The 20,947-nt window shown below is 42.3% G+C and overlaps 3 non-coding genes across 3 annotated transcripts; all 3 read right to left on the bottom strand.

Moving 5' to 3' along the window:
- Positions 1-415: 415 nt before the first annotated feature.
- On the bottom strand, positions 416-605 carry LOC122942968. The gene has a single exon (XR_006390802.1). It is a non-coding gene; the product is annotated as a U2 spliceosomal RNA (small nuclear RNA).
- A 6,643-nt stretch (positions 606-7,248) lies between these two features.
- Positions 7,249-7,431, bottom strand: LOC122942768. The gene has a single exon (XR_006390700.1). It is a non-coding gene; the product is annotated as a U2 spliceosomal RNA (small nuclear RNA).
- Positions 7,432-11,227: 3,796 nt separating this feature from the next.
- On the bottom strand, positions 11,228-11,427 carry LOC122942760. Its single transcript, XR_006390696.1, has one exon. It is a non-coding gene; the product is annotated as a U2 spliceosomal RNA (small nuclear RNA).
- Positions 11,428-20,947: the final 9,520 nt, after the last annotated feature.

Below are 20,947 nucleotides of genomic sequence, written 5' to 3'. Positions count from 1 at the left end.
CCTGCACAGGTGTGCACAACAGGCCCAAATCAAAGCCATGGTGCGTGGAGTGGAGGTAGGTGCGTGGAGTGGAGGTCCAAACAATGCAGTCCGGTGATATCAAAACAATTCATTCAGGTGATAAGCCAATTAACCTAACAATTAAGCCATCAATCTTAATTGGATTTGGGGTGTTTGGAGAGGTGACTGGCTGGCTGGCTTGCTTGGTGCTGGAACAAACCCACACACAGCTGATGCAATTAGGAGATTGACAGGCTAGATGCAGGTATGCAGAAAGCAGCACAGCACAAACCTCACAGGGGAGAAGCTGAAGTGCAGACTCCTGAAGCAGGACACAGCAACTTCAAACTTGCTTGCTGGCAGGATGCTTACAATCCATCTCTCAATTTCATTCTGTTTTTTCATACTAGAATAGAAAGGGTGCACCGGTCCTGGAGGTACTGCAATACCAGGTCAATGCGTGGAGTGGACAGAACAAGCTCTTTTTCCATCTCCCTGTTCGAAAAATCCATTTAATATATGGTCCCCAGATAGGGGACGTATCAGATATTAAACTGATAAGAACAGATTTTTTTAAGTTTATTACCCCAAAGGGGTAAATTTATTAAAAAATCAACATTTACATAGATAAGATGCATCATAGTCATAAAATCAATTTACATAAATACATATATGAAATTGATTTAAATAGGATTAAATTTTAGACCCCCATTCTTATAAAAACCATTTGTGACACATAAAAGGCGAATTTTTCTTGTCAATTAAATAATATTTATACATTTCTGATAAAATCTATTTTAAAACCTCCTCTTCAGAAATAAAATCATGTTTAAAGCATAAAATATTTCTGGCTGACCACAGAGCTGCTTTGACACAATTAGTGATCTTCCATGCCATAGTCCTCTTTATTCTTGATGGGCATTCCAGACCTCCATAAAATACACCGTCCATTGTTAAAACTCTCAGTCCGTAATTTTCTTTAAAAGCGGGAATATCTTTGTCCAAATTTTTTTCGCAAAATAACAGTGCCAGAATATATGGTAGACATCCTCCTCTTCTCAGCAACCTCCTTGTGGACACTCCGCGGTGCTGGAATGCCCAGCATGGAAGACACTCGTGCATGCAGCTCCAGGCCAGGTCTTTCTGTGGGTTAAAAATATAGTTAATATCGACATCCTTCCAAATCTGTTTGCATTTTGCATCACTAAAATTCTTTATAGGGGCCGCCATCTTTTAACTCTTTTAAAATAATTTTACTATTTTTTAAATCTTCCACCCTTTTTCCTTTTAGATTAAAATTGGTCACTATTTCCTCTAAAATTTTATAATAATTAGGTAGGTTAAAAGCATAAGGAGAATTTAAAACTGTTTTAAACCATTGATTCCGCCTCATAAAATAACCTGTATTGTACCGCATAAAATAGGACCAATAATTATCTTTAAAAAGGGTATTAAAACACAAACTAAAATATTTAATTAAAAGGAACTCTTTTATATCTGTGAAGTCCTTACCACCTTTGTATTTGGGAAGCGTTACCAATTCTCTTTGAAGTTTCTCCATTCTTGATCCCCATAAAAAATTAAAACACACTTTATTAATATTTTTTAAAAGGCGTTTGGAGGGTGGAAAAACCATGCTTAAATATAATTAAATTGGTAAGATTATCATTTTTAAAACTAAAATTTTCCCTTCCATCGTTAAACTTCTCAGACCCCACATACTTATTTTCTTACCTATTTTTTCTGTTACCGTGTCCCAGCTCTTAAGACCATCATTTGACTCACTGAAGGTGATTCCTAAAATCTGCACAGACTCTGCTTCAGCGATGGGGATGTCCTCTAAAACCATTTCTCCAATGTTTAAAATACTACTTTTATTAAAATTAATTTTAAAACCAGAGGAGGAGCAGAAATGTTCAATTTGTTTGGATGTTTTTTGAATCGACGGGGTGTCCCTACTGATCACCGCCACATCGTCCATGTACCACACTACTTTAGCCTCTATTTCCCCCCTGCTTGGCAGGGGGACTCCACGTATCTGTTTGTCCTTTCTTATCGCACATAAAAGAGGCTCTAAGGCACAAATAAAAAGTAGTGGGGACAAGGGACACCCCTGTTTCACTCCAGATTTTAAAAGGACATCCCCAGTCTTAAAACCATTCACTAAAATCTTACTTGTGCAGCCATCATAAAATGCTTTTAACGATTGTAAAAAACCGTCCGGTATACCCATTTTCTTTAAAACCTGAAAAAGATAAAAGTGTGACACACGATCAAACGCTTTTTCAAAGTCTAAAGATAAAATTGCCACTTTCTCCTTCCTGTCTTTAGTATTATTAATCACATCTTTTAAAAGGTTCAAATTCTCCCAAATACTTCTCCCGGGTATCCCAAAGACCTGGTTGTGATGAATTATTTTGTGGACCACCTTCTTCATTCTGTTTGCACATATTTTCGCCATAATTTTATAATCACAATTTAAAAGTGTAATTGGTCTCCAATTTCTTACGTCTGTCTTATCTCCTTTTTTGTAGAGTAGAGACACTTCACCTTTCTTCCAGGAACCCGGGAGAGTCTTGGATCTAAAAAACCTCTTTAAAAAGGTAAAACAAATCTTCTCTTAAAATACCATAAAAAGTAACATAAAACTCTATGGGTATACCGTCCGGCCCAGGAACTTTTTCTTTTTTAAAACTCTTAATAGTCTCTAAAACTCTGTGATATCCTGTAAGAAAAACATTTGCGATTCATCATCTAAAACACTTTCTATCACCTTCATTGAGCGTTTCATAAAAAACTTGTCAACTTTTTTCTCATTAAATAGATCTGAATAAAACTCATGCACTTTACATAAAATATCTTTAATATTACTCTCACCTTCAAGCTCCTCGATCTGGGTGCGTTTTTCTTGAATCTTTTTTAAAAAGTACCTGGAACAGGTCTCATTCTCCTCTAGATGTTTTAGTTTTGAACGGAAAATGATTTCTTTGCCTTTCTGTTCCAGGCACTGTGCTATTTCTTTCTTACTCTCTTCTATTTCCTTAGTAACGCCTATACCCAGATCTCGGAGCTTGTATTGCGTCTGCAAACAGGTATTTCATTTTTCATAAAAGTCTCGTTTTTCTTGGGCTTTCTCTCTTCCCACTCTTATAAAAAAGGTTTTAATCTTCTTCTTCATTTTCTCCCACCATAAAGTTATCGGTATTTGGGGGTCTCTTACCCGTTTGCAGCGCTTGTAAAATGCAATAAAATCGGATAAAACCTTCGGATCCTTTAAAAGGGAGATATTTAATTTCCAACTTACTTTCTTTTTATTCTTACCACCATACTGTACCTTAAAAAAAAATAATTTATGGTCAGAGAAAATATTTGATAAAAGCTCACAACTAAAAGGCAGTATTTGATAAGAACAGAAGATAAAATCGATTCTTGATTTACAATTAATATTGCTCCAGGTAGCGCCGGCCTCTTCTGATAAATTACTATTGCATTTTTTAAAAACATCGGTAAGTCTAAAATCTAAAATTAAGTTCTTTAAAATCGAGGAGGTTTTATCAAAATTTCGACTTACCGAGCTTGAGAACCGGCGCTCCCCTCGTAAAATACAATTAAAATCTCCTGCTAAAATCAAAGGGTCAGAATCATTAATAAAAAGGGATAAAATTTCTAACATTTTTGCCCTTTAGTTTTTATCCGTAGACCCATAAAAATGTAAAAACTGCCATTTAATACCGTCAATAAAAGCCTTAACCAATAAAATTCTCCCTGGTAAAATCTCATTTACTTGATCAATAAAAACATTGCCCTTAAATAAAATGGCCACTCCTGCAGACTTAGATTCATTGGAGCCGGACCACACAGACGGCCCTTGCTTCCAATCATTTTTATATTTTCTGAAGTCTTGTCTGTGTGGTACGCAGCATTCCTGCAGGAAAATGACAGTGGCCGTGAAAACTGAAAGATAGTTAAAAAGGGCCAGTCTTCTCGTCCTGGAATGCACACTTCTAGTATTAAGGGAAATGCCATTAAAAGAAGCCATGGTAAGAGAATAAAAAGAATAAAATTATCGTCTACTTACCCGGGCACAGCTTCAGACCATATCACTATTGCCAGAGGGCTCGCTTTCACTCGTATCACTCATTTCCCCGAGGAGTCCCGAAACTGTGCTCCTAGGAGAGAAACCGCCTTCGCTGAGCTGACCCCCCTCTTCAACTAAGAAGCCGGCATAGCTCGTATCCCATGGTGGACCCTCGGGGTCCCGTGCAGGTATCGGAGCTGCTTCATCATACCCCTTCCCTTTCCGGGGCAGGGGCTTCTTCTAAGATGGTCTCTGGTACCTCGCTCTGCTCGGTGACGGTCTGCTCCTCCTCCTCTTTTGCAAGAGGAGGAAGACTTTGTTGTGGGCCCGGAGGGTCGACCGCTGGTCCCCCAGCTGGTCTTTTCTCCGGACCCGATTTTGTCACCTCCGCAAAGCTTCGCCGTTTTTTAGAATCCACAGCTCCACCTGGATCTTCCGACGAGCTTGCCGGCTGACCAGGGACCGAGTGCGGGCCAGGCGGATCAACATCATTCGGCTGGCCCCTCTCCATCTCTGAAGGGGGCTTGTCCGTCCGTTGATCACTGGACTTCCGCTTGTTCTTCTTCCTTCTTTGTTCCCTCGGATCACCTGGTTGGGGGGGTCTGCTGGTATCCATTTCATCCGCGCTTTGTTCCTCTCCTTGGGACTCCATCTGGGGTTCAGCTTGCTCCTCTGGCTGCTTCGATGGTCCTGGCTGTGCTCCGGGCTTTGCATAAAACCTGTGGGGACAATTACGAAGAATGTGACCGAATTGATGACAAGCGTGACACTTTGCTCCTGCTGTGCACTCTCTAACGTCATGTTGTCTACTCCCACAATTCTTACACCTGGACTCACATTCATCAGTATTATGCCCATATTGGGTACATCGCCTACAGTATGGTGGTATGTTGGAAAAGAACATATCTCCCACGGTGTCCCCCAGCTTAAAGCGGGCTGGGGGAAGCCTAAAACCACCATAAACTTTGGGATCACGGTAACAGACAACCTTATATAGCCATTTTGAGGTCCATATCCCAGCACTATTTTTAATTTTACTTACTGATAAAACCTTTTTAAAATAACCCGCTAAAAAATTGGTAACGATCTTTTCTTCCACAAAGGGGTTATACATTTTAATTACTATGGTTTTATATTCCTCCATCTCGTGTACGTAAATTTTTAACCCGTCTACTCTGGCATCTTTAATTGAATACAGTGTAATATCGTACACTCGTCGTCTGGGATAATCTTGTATTGCTAAAATTTCCTGTTTTTGAACCCCAAATACACAGATTAAAACTTTGCTTATTAGCTACTCAAGGTTGTACTCTTCCTTCTTTCTTTCTGTGACGAAAAAACGCACAGTATTCTTCACTCTCGCATAATCTGGCACTTGATTTTCTTCTTCTCTAGGTATATTTTCTTTGAGTTCCTCTGCTCCTCCTCTGGTTTCTCCTCTGCCGTCTCCTTCTGTTCTAAATTCGTCTCCTCTGGGTGATGGTCAAACTCCAGTTCCTTCTCCACGTCCTCGTCCTCCTCCTCCTCCTCGTCCTCCACGTCCTCCTCCTCCTCCTCCACATCCTCCTCCTCCTCCTCCACGTCCTCCTCCACGTCCTCCTCCTCCTCCACGTCCTCCTCCTCCTCCACGTCCTCCTCCTCCTCCACGTCCTCCTCCTCCTCGTCCACGTCCTCCTCCTCCTCCACGTCCTCCTCCTCCTCGTCCACGTCCTCCTCCTCCTCCTCCTCCTCCACGTCCTCCTCCTCCTCGTCCACGTCCTCCTCCTCGTCCTCCTCCTCCTCGTCCACGTCCTCCTCCTCGTCCACGTCCTCCTCCTCGTCCTCGTCCTCCTCCACGTCCTCGTCCTCCTCCACGTCCTCCTCCTCCTCCACGTCCTCCTCCTCCTCCACGTCCTCCTCCTCCTGAATCGTCTGCCATGGTGGTATTTGGCGTCTTTTTTTCTATAGGCAAAAGAAACAAATGCTCCCCCAGTTGTCCGTAGACTCCTGGAGGTAACGGGGGATCGCAACTCGACACCCCCGGGACTAAGCCTCTCTCCCAATAGCAGCAGGGAGGTGAAGTCCAGGCAATAAACCTAGGACGATCCCCCCAGGCCGAGAGAGAGGGTACCCGAGAGCTACCTCTTGACACAGAAACAAGTGCAGCACCTCACAGTACTACACTTGATCTTAGCCAAAAGGCCGAGAAGCGATAACCAGAAAAGGGTTCGCCCTACAGGCCGACGGTCCCCAATGTAGAACACTTATGATGGCGATAGCCTATACAGGCCCCAGCTGCAGAGACAGCCCGGGAGGCTTCTTTCTCTCACAAACCAGGGAAAACGTGCGTCCTACGCTCTGAAATCAACAGCATGCTCCACTTCGTGTTTTTCGTATCTGCATAGCTCCACCCACCACTTTTGGTCACGCCTTTTCTTCGCACGAAATTCCTGGTGCCAAAGCGTGCCTAGCAGAATGACCGATAAGAAGTCAATAGAGAGTAGTGAGAGAAAAAAAAAAAGGTATCTTTGCATTGTTGAGTGTTCCGTCAGAGCCCTTGTGATGTCATCCAGTGACCTGACCTTACTTGACCTCTGACCTGACAGGCCTCTTGTGACACGTGCAGTGTTCCGTCCATTGGCCAGACAAGGTAGGTCCAGCTGTTGCTGATACATAGGAAGTGCTGAACTACATTTTAGCCTACAAGTCATCCAGTTTAATAGATCCACAAGAGGGAGACACAGGCAAACAAACTTTACTTATTTAATAAAGAACTAGGAAAACAAAATTGGTTACATCAAGCAAACTTGCTACAAAAGGGTCAATTCAAAGGAACAACTCAGCAGACTGCCCAGGTGTGCACAACAGGCCCAAATCAAAACAGAGGTGCACAGAGTGGAGGGAGGTCCAAAAACTGCATTCAGGTGATATCCTAACACTTCATTCAGGTGATAAGCCAATTAACACAACAATTAAGCCATCAATCTTAATTGGATTTGGGCTGTGAGGAGAGGTGACTGACTGGCTGGGTTGCTTGGTGCTGGAACAAACCCACACACAGGTGATGCAATTAGGAGATTGACAGGCTAGATGCTGCAGCACCAGGGATGCAGAAAGCAGCACAGCAAAACCCTCACAGAGGAAGGGGAGAAGCTGAAGTGCAGGACTCCTGTTTTTTCATACTGGAATAGAAAGGGTGCACCGGTCCTGGAGGTACTGCAATACCAGGTCAATGCGTGGAGTGGACAGAGCAAGCTCTTTTTCCATCTCCCTGTTCGAAAAATCCATTTAATATATGGTCCCCGTATCAGATATTAAACTGATAAGAACAGATTTTTAAGTTGATATTTACCCATCGAGGGGTAAAAATCGTTTATTAAAACCATAACAATATTACATTACATAAATATTATAAAACCATTTTTACATGAGACTTATTAAAAAGCAAGGTTTTATAAAATCATATGACTGACCCCCATTCCCTTAAAAAACACTTGTGGCACATAAAAGGTGTTCATTTTTTGTCAAATAAATAATAATTGTACATTTCATCTAAAACCATCTTTAAAACAATTTCCTCAGTAATAACATCATTTTTAAAACATAAAATGTTCCGGGCCGACCATAGAGCTACTTTGATGCAATTCGTGATCTTCCATGCCATAGTCCTTTTTATTCTTGAAGGGCACCGTCCATAGATAATGCTTTCAGTCCTGTGATCTTCTTCATCAAGGGGAACATTTTTTTCCAAATTTTCTGCGCAAAATAACAATACCAAAATAAATGGTAAATGTCCTCCTCCTCTCTGCATGCTCCCCTAGGACACTCCGCGGTGCTTGTCAATCCTCTTCGGTGCTGGAATGCCCGGCATGGAAGACACTCATGTACAATATTTTTAAGCAGAGAGGAGGATCTGTCATAGTTCCTGCTCACTGCGCTAGAGAGCCGGCGTTTACCTCTTAAAATACAATTAAAATCTCCTGCTAAAATCAATGGCTCGGAATCATTAATAAAAAGGGATAAAATTTCTAGCATTTCTGCTCTTTCCTTTTTATCAGTAAAACCATAAAAATTTTAAAACTGCCATCTAAAACCATCAATAAAAGCTTTAACTAATAAAATCCTCCCCTGTAAAATCTCATTAATATGGTCTATTAAAACATTTCCCTTAAAAAAAATGGCTACACCCCCGGATTTATTTTTATTTGACCCGGACCAAACAGATGGTCCGAGTTTCCAGTCATTTTGATATTTTTTATAATTCTGACTGTGGGGGATGCAGCACTCCTGTAAGAAGAACACCGAAGCAGATAAAATAGATAGATAATTAAAAAGTGCAATTCTTCTGGCTCTGGAATGCACGCTTCTGGTGTTCAGGGAAATGCCTTTTAAAATAGCCATAATAAAAGATTAAAAAGGGAGTTTATTGTCTTACCTCAGCACAGCTTCAGACAGCATCAGCAGGGCCAGAGAATTCTCCTCCGCTTTCTTCGCCACCTAGTGCCCCAGATGTTACTGTATGCAAGGATTCTGCAGGAGAGGAGCTACCATCGCTCAGCAGACCCCCCTGTCCCAACAGTGTGTACTGTGCCCTCAGTGTCACCACTTAGGTGAAAGGAGGGACCTGGTTGGCTAACTCCAGGATCCGCCACTGGTCCCCCAGTTGGCATCTCCCTTTGGCCTTTCACCACCGATGAAAAGTCCCTCCTCTTTTTGGACGCCGCGGCTCCACCTGGATCCTCTGGGGGGGTCTGCTCATGGTGTCCATTCGCTCTAGCTCCTCTCCTTGGGGTTGCGGTTTGGCTTGTTCTCTCCCTTCTGGTTCCATCTGTTCCGCCTGTTCTTCTGGCTGCCTCTGCTGCTTCGGCTGTGCCTCGGACATATTTTTAAAAGGACAATCACGAGAGAGATGCCCCATTTTAGTGCAAGCGTAACATTTTTTACCTGCGGCGCACTCTTTGGTGTCATGTTGAGTGCTGCAGCAGTTTTTACATGTGCTCATGCATCTCTCTGCGTAATGTCCGTACTATTACAATACCTGCAGAATGGTGGCATATTTGAAAAAAACATATCACCTACCAAGTCTCCCAATTTAAAACGTGCAGGGGGTAGAATGAAGCCTCCAGGATGCTTGGAATCACGGTTACAGATGACTTTAAAACACCACTTTGAAGTCCAGATCCCGGCAGTATTAAAAATCTTCCTTACTGAAATGATTTTATTAAAATAGGTGTTTAAAAATGCAGCAATGACATTAAGACTTGCAAATGGAGAATACATTTTTATAACAACTGTAAGAGATTAATCAATTTTATGCTCATAGATCTTAAGGCCCTGTACCCTCGCATCATTTAAACTTTGTGGAATCTTGCTTAAAAAGCTTTTAAAAATACCGTTTTGAGTAAAAGTGACATCATAGACCCGTCTTTTTGCATAGTCCTGTATGGCCAAAATTTCGTGCCTTTGCACTCCAAACACGCCATACAGGACTTTATCTACTAAATAATCAAGCTTTTTTCCTCTCTGTCACATATAGTCTCACGGTATCTTTAATCTTGGCATAATCCGGGATCTGGTGCTTATCATAATCTTCCTCTTCTTGTCTCGTCACATTCTCTCGCAATTTTTCTGTTCCTCCACGGGTCTCGTCATATTTGGCATCATCTTTTCTTGGGGTTCCTTCATCCTTGCAACTTCTCCTTGGGTCTTTTCCACTTTTTCCGCCTTTCTTCTTTCTCTCCATCACGATAAATTTGTCTCCTCCGGCTCCTCCTCCTCCGGTCTCTCCTTCAACTCCTCCTCCTCCCGGGTCGTCTGCCATAGATGTAACCTTGGCGCTTGTCTCTAAGGACAAAAAATATAAGTGCTCCCCTGCAAGTCCTGGGACTTAGAGGTTCGGGGGATCGCAACTCGACGTCCCCGGGACTAAGCCTCTCTCCCAATAGCAGCAGGGGGGTGAAGTCCAGGCTATAAACCTAGGACGATCCCCCCAGGCCGAGAGAGAGGGTACCCGGGTCCTACCTTCTGACGCAGAAACAAGTGCAGCACCTCACAGTACTACACTTGATCTTAGCCAAAAGGCCGAGAAGCGATAACCAGAAAACGGTTCGCCCTACAGGCCGACGGTCCCCAATGCAGAACACTTGTGATGGCGATAGCCTATACAGGCCCCAGCTGCAGAGACAGTCCGGGAGGCTTCTTTCTCTCACAAACCAGGGAAAACGTGCATCCTACGCTCTGAAATCAACAGCATGCTATACTTCGTGTTTTTCATATCTGCATAGCTCCACCCTTCACTTTTGGTCACGCCTTTTCTTCGCACAAAATTCCTGGTGCCAAAGCGCACCAAGCAGAATGACCGATAAGAAGTCAATGGAGAGTAGTGAGAGAGAGAGAAAAAAAAAGAAGGGTATCTATGCATTGTTGATTGTAATGTCACGGCCCCATTGTTGAGTGTTCCGTCAGGGCCCTTGTGATGTCATCCAGTGACCTGACCTTACTTGACCTCTGACCTGACAGGCCTCTTGTGACACGTGCAGTGTTCCGTCCATTGGCCAGACAAGGTAGGTCCAGCTGTTGCTGATACATAGTAAGTGCTGGACTACATTTTAGCCTACAAGTCATAAAGTTTAAAAGATCCACAAGAGGGAGACACAGGCAAACAAACTTTACTTATTGAATAAAGCACTAGGAAAACAAAATTGGTTACATCAAGCCACTTTGCTACAAAAGGGTCAATTCAAAGGAACAACTCAGCAGACTGCCCAGGTGTGCACAACAGGCCCGAATCAAAACAGAGGTGCACGGAGTGGAGGTCCAAAAACTGCATTCAGGTGATATCCAAAGACTTCATTCAGGTGATAAGCCAATTAACACAACAATTAAGCCATCAATCTTAATTGGATTTGGGGTGTGAGGAGAGGTGACTGACTGGCTGGCTGGGTTGCTTGGTGCTGGAACAAACCCACACTCAGGTGATGCAATTAAGAGATTGACAGGCTAGATGCAGCAGCAGGGATGCAGAAAGCAGCACAGCAAAATACTCACAGAGGAAGGAGAAGCTGAAGTGCAGGACTCCTGAGGCAGGGCACAGCAACTTTCCACTTGCTTGCTGGAAGGATCCTTGAAATCCATCACTCAATTTCATTCTGTTTTTTTATACTGGAATAGAAAGGGTGCACCGGTTTTGGAGGTACTGCAATACCAGGTCAATGCGTGGAGTGGACAGAGCAAGCTCTTTTTCCATCTCCCTGTTCGAAAAATCCATTTAATATATGGTCCCCAGATAGGGGACGTATCAGATATTAAACTGATAAGAACAGATTTTTTTTTTTAAGTTGATATTTACCCATCGAGGGGTAAAAATCGTTTATTAAAACCACAGCAACATTACATCACATAAATATTATAAAACCATTTGTACATGTAACTTATTAAAAAGCAGGTTTTATAAAATCATATGACTGACCCCCATTCCCTTAAAAACCACTTGTGGCACATAAAAGGTGTTCTTTTTTTGTCGAATAAATAATAATTGTACATTCCATCTAAAACCATCTTTAAAACATTTTCTTCAGTAATAACTTCATTTTTAAAACATAAAATGTTCCGGGCCAACCATAGAGCTACTTTGACGCAGTTCGTGATCTTCCATGCCATAGTCTTTTTTATTCTTGAAGGGCACTCCAGACACCCATAAAAAACACCGTCCATAGATAATGCTTTCAGTCCTGTAATCTTCTTCATCAAGGGGAAACATTTTTCTCCATATTTTTTATGCGAAATAACAATAACAAAGTAAATGGTAAACGTCCTCCTCCTCTCTGCATGCTCCCCTAGGACACTCCGCGGTGCTTGCCAATCCTTTTCGGTGCTGGAATGCCCGGCATGGAAGACACTCATATACGCAGCTCCAGGCCAGGTCCTTCTGTGCGTTAAAAAGATAGTTTTCGTTAACATTTTTCCAGGTCTGCTTACATTTATTTTCGTTAAAATTCTTAAGTTGACTACCCCAAAGGGGTATATTTTATTAAAATCAATCAAATTTTACAGAAATAAAAACTCATCATAACATTAAAACATTAATCACGACATGTTATATAAAAGAGTTTTTATATATATTAAAATGACCGAACCCCATTCCCTTAAAAACCATTTAGGACACATAAAAGGAGCACGTTATTTCTTAATTAAATAATACTTATACATTTCATCTAAAATCATCCTTAAAATCATGTTTAAAACATAAAATATTTCTGGCTGACCATAGAGCTGTCTTCACACAGTTTACTATCTTCCATGCCATAGTCTTTTTAATTCTGGGTGGGCATTCCAGACCACCATAAAAAACACCGTCCATTGTTAAAACTTTGAGTCCAGATATTTTCTTCAGTAGGGGGAGTATCCTTGTCCAGATTCTTTTCGCGAAAAAACAATGCCAGAATAGATGATATATATCTTCCTCCTCCCTACAGCCTCCTCTTGGACATTCGGCAGTGCCAGTTAATCCTCTTCGGTGCTGGAATGCCCGGCATGGAAGACATTCGTGTACACAGCTCCAGGCCAGATCCTTCTGTGGATTAAAAAGATAATTAATACTCACATCCTTCCATATCTGCTTACATCGTGTGTCATTAAAATTTTTAATCGGGGCTGTCAATTTTCCATCATTTATGTTTTTTAAAATATTTTTACTATTTTTTAGCTCATGCACCCTTTTTCCACTTAAATTAAAAGAGGTCACTATTTTATCTAAAATTTTATAATCTTTGGGCAGGTTAAAAGAATATGGGGAATTTAAAACAGTGTCAAACCACTGATACCTCCTCATAAAATAACCTGTATTATAACGGATAAAATAAGACCATGCATTCAAAGGGTATTAAAACACAAGCTAAAATACTTAATTAAAAGAAACGTCTTAATGTCAGGAAAGTCCTTTCCACCTTTGCTCTTAGGAAGTATTACCAATTCTCTTCTTAATTTTTCCATTTTAGACCCCCATAAAAAGTTAAAACAAGCTTTTTTAAACTTTATTTAAAATACGTTCTGTGGGAGGAAAAACCATACTTAAATACAATAAAATTGGTAAAACAATCATTTTTGTGATTAAAACTTTTCCCTCCATCGTTAACTTCCTAAGGTTCCACATACATAACTTCTTGTTCACCTTCTCTGTCACCGCATCCCAGCTTTTGAGCCCATCGTTTGACTCACTGAAGGTGATTCCTAAAATCTGTACGGACTCGGACTCAGGGATAAGAACATCTGTTAAAACCATATCACCGATATTTAAAACATTACTTTTATTAAAATTTATCTTAAAACCGGACGAACAACAGAAATGTTCTACTTGTTTGGAAGCTTTCTGTATGGACAGGGTGTCCCTACAAATTATCGCCACGTCATCCATATACCCCACTACTTTTGCCTCTTGTCCCCCTCCACCTGGCAGGGGGACTCCTCGTATTTGCTTATCTTTTCTTATGGCACATAAAAGAGGCTCCAGCGCACAAATAAAAAGTAGTGGGGATAAGGGACACCCCTGCTTCACGCCTGATTTTAAAAGTATGTCCTGAGTCTTAAAACCATTAATTAAAATCTTACTCGTACAGTTATCATAAAAGGCTCTCAGAGATTGTAAAAAGCCCTCCGGTATACCCATCTTCTTTAAGACCTGGAACAAATAAAAATGTGAAACACGGTCGAAGGCTTTTTCAAAGTCCAGGGATAAAATCGCTGCTTTTCCTTTCCTTTCTTTAATGTTATTAATGGCATTTTTTAACCCCTTAAGGACTCAGCCCTATTTCACCTTAAGGACTTGGCCATTTTTTGCAAATCTGACCAGTGTCCCTTTAAGTGCTCATAACTTTAAAACGCTTTGACTTACCCAGGCCGTTCTGAGATTGTTTTTTCGTCACATATTGTACTTCATGACACTGCTAAAATTGGGTCAAAAAAGTTAATTTTTTTGCACAAAAAAATAAAATTTTTACAATTTTTTTTGAAAAATTAGCAAATTTCAAAGTTTCAGTTTCTCTACTTCTGTAATACATAGTAATACCCCCAAAAATTGTGATGGCTTTACATTCCCCATATGTCTACTTCATGTGTGTAGCATTTTGGGAATGATATTTTATTTTTTGGGGATGTTACAAGGCTTAGAAGTTTAGAAGCAAATTTTGAAATTTTTCAGAAATCTTCAAAATCCCACTTTTTATGGACCAGTTCAGGTTTGCAGTCATATTGTGAGGCTTAGATAATAGAAACCTCCAAAAATGACCCCATTCTAGAAACTACACCCCTCAAGGTATTCAAAACTGTTTTTTCAAACTTTATTAACCCTTTAGGTCTTCCACAAGAGTTAATGGCAGATGGAGAAACAATTTAGAAATTTCTATTTTTGGGAAAATTTTCCAATATAATCAATTTTTTCCAGGAGTAAAACAAGGGTTAACTGCCAAACAAAACTCAAAATGGGTTGCCCTGATTCTGTAGTTTGCAGAAACACCCCATATGTGGTCGTAAACTACTGTTTGGCCAAACGGCAGGACATAGAAGGAGGGGAACACCATATGGGTTTTGGAAGGCAGATTTTGCAGGACTGGTTTTGTTTATACCATGTCCCATTTGAAGCCCCCTGTTGCACCCCTAGAATAGAAATTTCAAAAAAGTGACTCCATCTAAGAAAGTACACCCCTCAAGGTATTCAAAACTGGGTTTACAAACTTTGTTAACCCTTTAGGTGTTCCACAAGAGTTAATGGCAGATGGAGAAACAATTTAGAAATTTCTATTTTTTGGAAAATTTTCCAATATAATCAATTTTTTCCAGGAGTAAAACAAGGGTTAACTGCCAAACAAAACTCAAAATGGGTTGCCCTGATTCTGTAGTTTGCAGAAACACCCCATATGTGGTCGTAAACTACTGTTTGGCCAAACGGGAGGACATAGAAGGAGGGGAACGCCATATGGGTTTTGGAAGGCAGATTTTGCAGGACTGGTTTTGTTTATACCATGTCCCATTTGAAGCCCCCTGTTGCACCCCTAGAATAGAAATTTCAAAAAAGTGACTCCATCTAAGAAAGTACACCCCTCAAGGTATTCAAAACTGGGTTTACAAACTTTGTTAACCCTTTAGGTGTTCCACAAGAGTTAATGGCAGATGGAGAAACAATTTAGAAATTTCTATTTTTTGGAAAATTTTCCAATATAATCAATTTTTTCCAGGAGTAAAACAAGGGTTAACTGCCAAACAAAACTCAAAATGGGTTGCCCTGATTCTGTAGTTTGCAGAAACACCCCATATGTGGTCGTAAACTACTGTTTGGCCAAACGGCAGGACATAGAAGGAGGGGAACGTCATATGGTTTTTGGAAGGCAGATTTTGCTGGACTGGTTTATTTACACCATGTACCCTTTCAAGCCCCCTGATGCACCCCTAGAGTAGAAACTCCATAAAAGTGACCCCATCTAGGAAACTACAGGATAAGGTGGTTGTTGTTTTGGGACTATTTTAGGGGTAAATATGATTTTTGGTTGCTCTATATTACTCTTTTTTGAGGCAATGTAACAAAAAAATTAAATTCTAAAAAATGTTCTACATTCGCTATTTAGTTTTGTGGAACACCTAAAGGGTTAACATAGTTTGTAAAGTAACTTTTGAATACCTTGAGGGGTGTAGTTTCTTAGATGGGGTCACTTTTTTGGAGTTTCTAGTCTAGGCTACATCAGGGGGGGCTTCTAATGGGACATGGTGTCAAAAAAAAAAACTGTCCATCAAAATCTGCCTTCCAGAAACCGTATGGAGTTCCCTTCGTTCTATGCCCTGCCGTGCGGCTATATAGCCATTTACGACCACATATGGGGTGTTTCTGCAAACTACAGAATCAGGGCCATAAATATTGAGTTTTGTTTGGCTGTTAACCCTTGCTTTATTACCGGCAAAAGGGATTCAAATTGAAATTTTGCCCAAAAATGGGTGTTTTGGCACCGTTTTTGTTTTATATTTTTAACACCGTTCATTCGAGGCGTTTGGTCAAATGTTATTTTTATAGCGACGATTTTTACGCACGCGACGATGCCCAATATGTATGGCTCTCAGACTTTGGAGACACTAAGCAGGCATCCTAAAAACTGCGGCCCTCCAGATGTTGTAAAACTACAATTCCCACCATGCCCTGCTGATGGCTGTAGGTTGTCTGGGCATGCTGGGAGTTATAGTTTTACAACATCTGGAGGGCCGCAGTTTGAGGATGCCTGCTCTAAAACTAATATTTTTTTGGGGAAAAAAAATTGTTTCTGTGTCTCCAAAGTCTAAGAGCCATAGTGTTTTATGTTCTCTAGTGGACTGTTGGGGATTATAAAAATTTAGTACTCCATGGAAGTGTGATACTCCCTGAAGCAATCGATAACGCAGAGGCCCGGATGATCGGGGCACGTGTCACATTGAGTGGTGGTGTCCTTCCGTATCCCCCTCTTGTGACACACTCTGCATCTTTTTTGGGTTCGTCCCTTCTTTCCAGTATGGGGGACCACACCTGGAAAGTGTTGGCCAGGGACGATCCGGGCGCCTCCAGTTCCCGAGGTACTCCGGCCTGCTCTTTCCCGGTCCGAAAAGATCAGGTCTTTGAGGACTGCCTCATAGAATTGGAGGAATGTCCCTGTGCTGCCAGCGCTTCGGGATAGTACAAAAGAGTTGTACATGGCAACCTGCACCATGTAGACCGTAACTTTTTTGTACCATGCCCGGGTTTTGCGCATGGCATTATATGGCGTGAGGACTTGATCAGAGAGATCAACTCCTCCCATATACCGATTGTAGTCGACGATACAATCGGGCTTGAGGACCGTTGCCGCGGTACCTCGCACAGGGACTGGGGTGGTGCTGTTACCGTGGATTGTGGACAGCATAAGGACATCCCTCTTGTCCTTATACCTGACCAGCAACAGGTTTCCACTGGTAAGGGCACGGGTCTCACCCCTGGGGATAGGTACCTGGAGGGGGTGGGCAGGGAGGCCGCGCTGATTTTTCCGCACGGTCCCACAAGCGAACGTGGATCTGGCGGCAAGGGACCTGAACAAGGGAATGCTGGTATAAAAGTTATCCACGTACAAGTGGTAACCCTTATCCAGCAGTGGGTGCATAAGGTCCCACACGAGTTTCCCGCTAACACCCAGAGTGGGGGGACATTCTGGGGGTTGAATACGGGAATCTCGCCCCTCGTACACACGAAATTTGTAAGTGTACCCTGAGGTACTCTCACAAATTTTGTATAGCTTCACGCCATACCTCGCCCGCTTTGTGGGAATGTATTGGCGGAAACTGAGTCTCCCCTTGAACGCAACGAGAGACTCATCAACCGCGACCTCCCTTCCAGGTACGTAGGCCTGCTGAAATGTGGCCCCAAAGTGATCGATGACCGGCCGTATCTTATACAGCCGGTCATAGGCAGGATCACCTCGGGGTGGACATGCTGCATTATCGGAATAATGCAGACATTTCCGGATGGCCTCAAACCGGGGACGTGTCATGACCATACTGTACAGTGGGGTCTGGTATAGGACGTCCCCACTCCAGTATTGCCTGACACTGGGTTTTTGGACTAGACCCATATGCAGCACGAGGCCCCAAAATGTCCTCATTTCGGCTGCACTGACCGGCGTCCAGCCACCGGGTCTAGCCAAAAATGAGCCTGGGTTTTGAGCGACGAACTGTTGGGCGTACAGATTCGTCTGCTCCACCATCAAATTCACCAGTGGGTTACTGAAAAAAAAACTAAAAAAGTCTATTTCAGTAAACCCCACTGTGGGAATCTGGATTCCAGGATTGCCAGCGAAATCCGGAATCTCAGGCTCAAAGTCCACTGGGGGACACCAGCTAAGTTCATCGGCAGGGGGCTCCGGTGAACTTATTTGGTGGGCCGGGAAACCAGTACGAACCCCAGGGCGGCTCGTACTAGGGTGGGCCACAGGATCCCTAGCATGTGTGGCCCCTGGCTCCGCCTGGCGGCGTCTCCGCCGCCTTGGTGGCTCATCGTCATCCGATGATGATGAGGAGGATGCGGATGACAGAAGGAATGTGGGGTCATCCTCATCCTCACTGGGGCTCTCGGAGTCGGAGGCAATCTGGGCGTATGCCTCCTCGGCCGAGAACACCCGGCGGGCCATGGGTGTGTGTGCGTGTAGGTGTGCGTGTGTGGAAACCTTTATTATATGTGCGTGTGTGTGGGGCAACGGGTGTTCGCGTACTAAAAAAAGGAAAATAAAGGGGCAAGTGTTAGGAAAAAAAAAAAAAAAAGTTCAAAGTTGCTGATCAGCTAACAGTGGACGGACGCTAAAGTGCCGACCAGTCAGCGAACGCAGAAAAATAAAAAAAAAGTGGTGGTAAGGGGGCTAGTGGTGAGGGGGGGGGGGCTGGGGGAGGGCTGGTGGGGGGATGGGTGGGGGGGGTGGGGGGGGCTGGTGGTGGTGGGGGGCTGGTAGGGGGGGGCAAGTGGCAGGGGGGGCTCTGGGGTCTGATAGATGGATCAAAAAAGTTTTGTGTAAAAGTTCTTTTTTTTTTTTTTTTTTCCTAACTAACTTTTCCCTTCTTTCCCTTCCTAATGGTGCCTCTCCCTCACTGACCCTAACCTACCTGAGTGGCGATGGGTGCAGGAGGGTGATGGATGCCGATTAGGGGGACACAGGAGCTGGTGCTGGACGATGCTGCACGGTCAGGGTGCTGGACAGGAAGAGGAGGGGAGAGAGGAGCGCAGGAAGTTTGAATCTCGCGCCTCTCTCCCCTGCACCAATCAGCACCCTGGACAGCAGTGTTCAGCACCAGGGCCAGCACCACCTCCTCAAATCCTCGGACTGCGATTGGTGGTGTAAAATTACGCCACCGATCGCAGTCTTTTTCCGGTTCATCGGGTCACAGCACACCCGAATGGACCGGAAACGCAGAAAACCGCAGGTCTGAATGGACCTGCGGTTTTCTGCGATCGTCTATACGGGGGGGTCAAATGACCCCCCCCTGCGTTGTTACGGGATGCCGGCTGAATGATTTCAGCCGGCATCCCGTTCCGATTAACCCCCGCGGCGCCGGAATCGCGAATTAAAGCCATGACGTACCGGTACGTCATGGGTCCTTAAGGATTCGGGAAACATGCCGTACCGATACGTCATGGGTCCCTAAGGGGTTAAAAGGTTTAAGTTATCCCATATACTCCTCCCGGGCACCCCACATACCTGGTTATGATGTATTATTTTTGCAATGATTTTTTTCATACGATTTGCGCATAACTTGGCCATAATTTTGTAGTCGCAGTTTAGCAGGGTAATTGGTCTCCAGTTCTTAATGTCAGCTTTTTCTCCTTTCTTATATAACAGTGAGACTTCTCCTTTTTTCCAGGAGCCCGGGAGAGATTTTGTATTAAAAACTTCCTTAAAAAGATAAAATAAATCCTCTCTTAAAATACCATAAAATATAAGATAAAACTCAATGGGTATACCGTCGGGTCCAGGGACTTTCTCCTTTTTAAAACTTTTTACAGTTTCTAAAACCTCTTTCTCTGAGATGTCCTGTAATAAAAATTGTTGAGAATCTTTATCTAAAATATTTTCAATCACCTTCAGTGAGTCCTTCATAAAATATTTATCAATTTTTTTCTCATCAAATAAATCTGTATAAAAACCGTGAGCTTTATTTAAAATACCGGTTATATTTCTTTCACCGTTTAACTCCTCGATCTGGGTGCGTTTGTCCTGTATTTTTTTGAAGAAATACCTGGAGCAGGTCTCATTCTCCTCAAGATGTTGCATCTTGGAGCGAAATATGATTTCTTTTCCTTTCTGCTCCAGGCATTGTGTTATTTCTTTTTTAATCTCAATAATATCCTTTTCAACATCAACACCCAGATCTCGGAGCTTATATTGCGTCTGCAGACGGGTATTTAATCTTTCATAGAAGTCTCTTTTTTCCTGGGCTTTACGCTTCCCCACATTTATAAAGAAAGCTTTTTATTTTCATTTTCATTTTTTCCCACCACATAACTATAGTTTCTTGGGGGTCTTTTACCCGTCTGCAGCGCTTGTAAAAGGAAATAAAATCGGATAAAATTTTAGGATCATTTAGTAGAGAGACATTCAATTTCCAGCTCTTTTTCTTTTTACTTTTTCCATCGTACTGTACTTTAAAAAACAATAATTTATGATCAGAAAATATATTAGATAAAAGCTTGCAATTAAAAGGCAGTATTTGACACGAACATAAAATAAAATCTATTCTGGACTTACATGTGGCACTGCACCAGGTAACGCCGGCCTCTTCAGGTAAATCACGATTACATTTTTTAAAAACATCTGTAAGCTTAAAATCAATAATAATATTTTTTAACATAGAGGAGGACTTGTCATAATTCCTGCTTACAGAGTTTGAGAACCGGCGTTCCCCTCTTAAAATACAGTTAAAATCGCCTGCTAAAATCAAGGGTTCGGTGTCATTGATAAAAAGGGGTAAAATCTCTAGCATCTTAATCCTCTCCTTCTTATCTGCAAAACCATAAAAATTTAAAAACTGCCATTTAATACCGTCTATAAAAGCTTTTACTAATAAAATTCTGCCAGGTAAAATCTCATGCACATAATCAATAAAAGCATTTCCTTTAAATAAAATCGCCACTCCCGCAGACCTGGATTCATTCGAACCTGACCAAATTGACGGTCCATGAATCCAGTCTCGTTTATATTTCCTGTAATTTTCTCTATGCGGGATGCAGCACTCCTGTAAAAATATTACTGTGGCGGTTAAAAAAGATAAATAATTAAAAAGCGCTAATCTTCTAGTTTTTGAGTGCACACTGCGCGTATTAAAGGAAATGCCACTTAAAACAGCCATGATAAAAATTTTAAA

This window comes from Bufo gargarizans, chromosome 6, assembly GCF_014858855.1.
Source record: "Bufo gargarizans isolate SCDJY-AF-19 chromosome 6, ASM1485885v1, whole genome shotgun sequence".
NCBI classification, from domain to species: Eukaryota; Metazoa; Chordata; class Amphibia; order Anura; family Bufonidae; genus Bufo; species Bufo gargarizans.
This window is presented reverse-complemented; position numbering and strand designations above follow the sequence as displayed.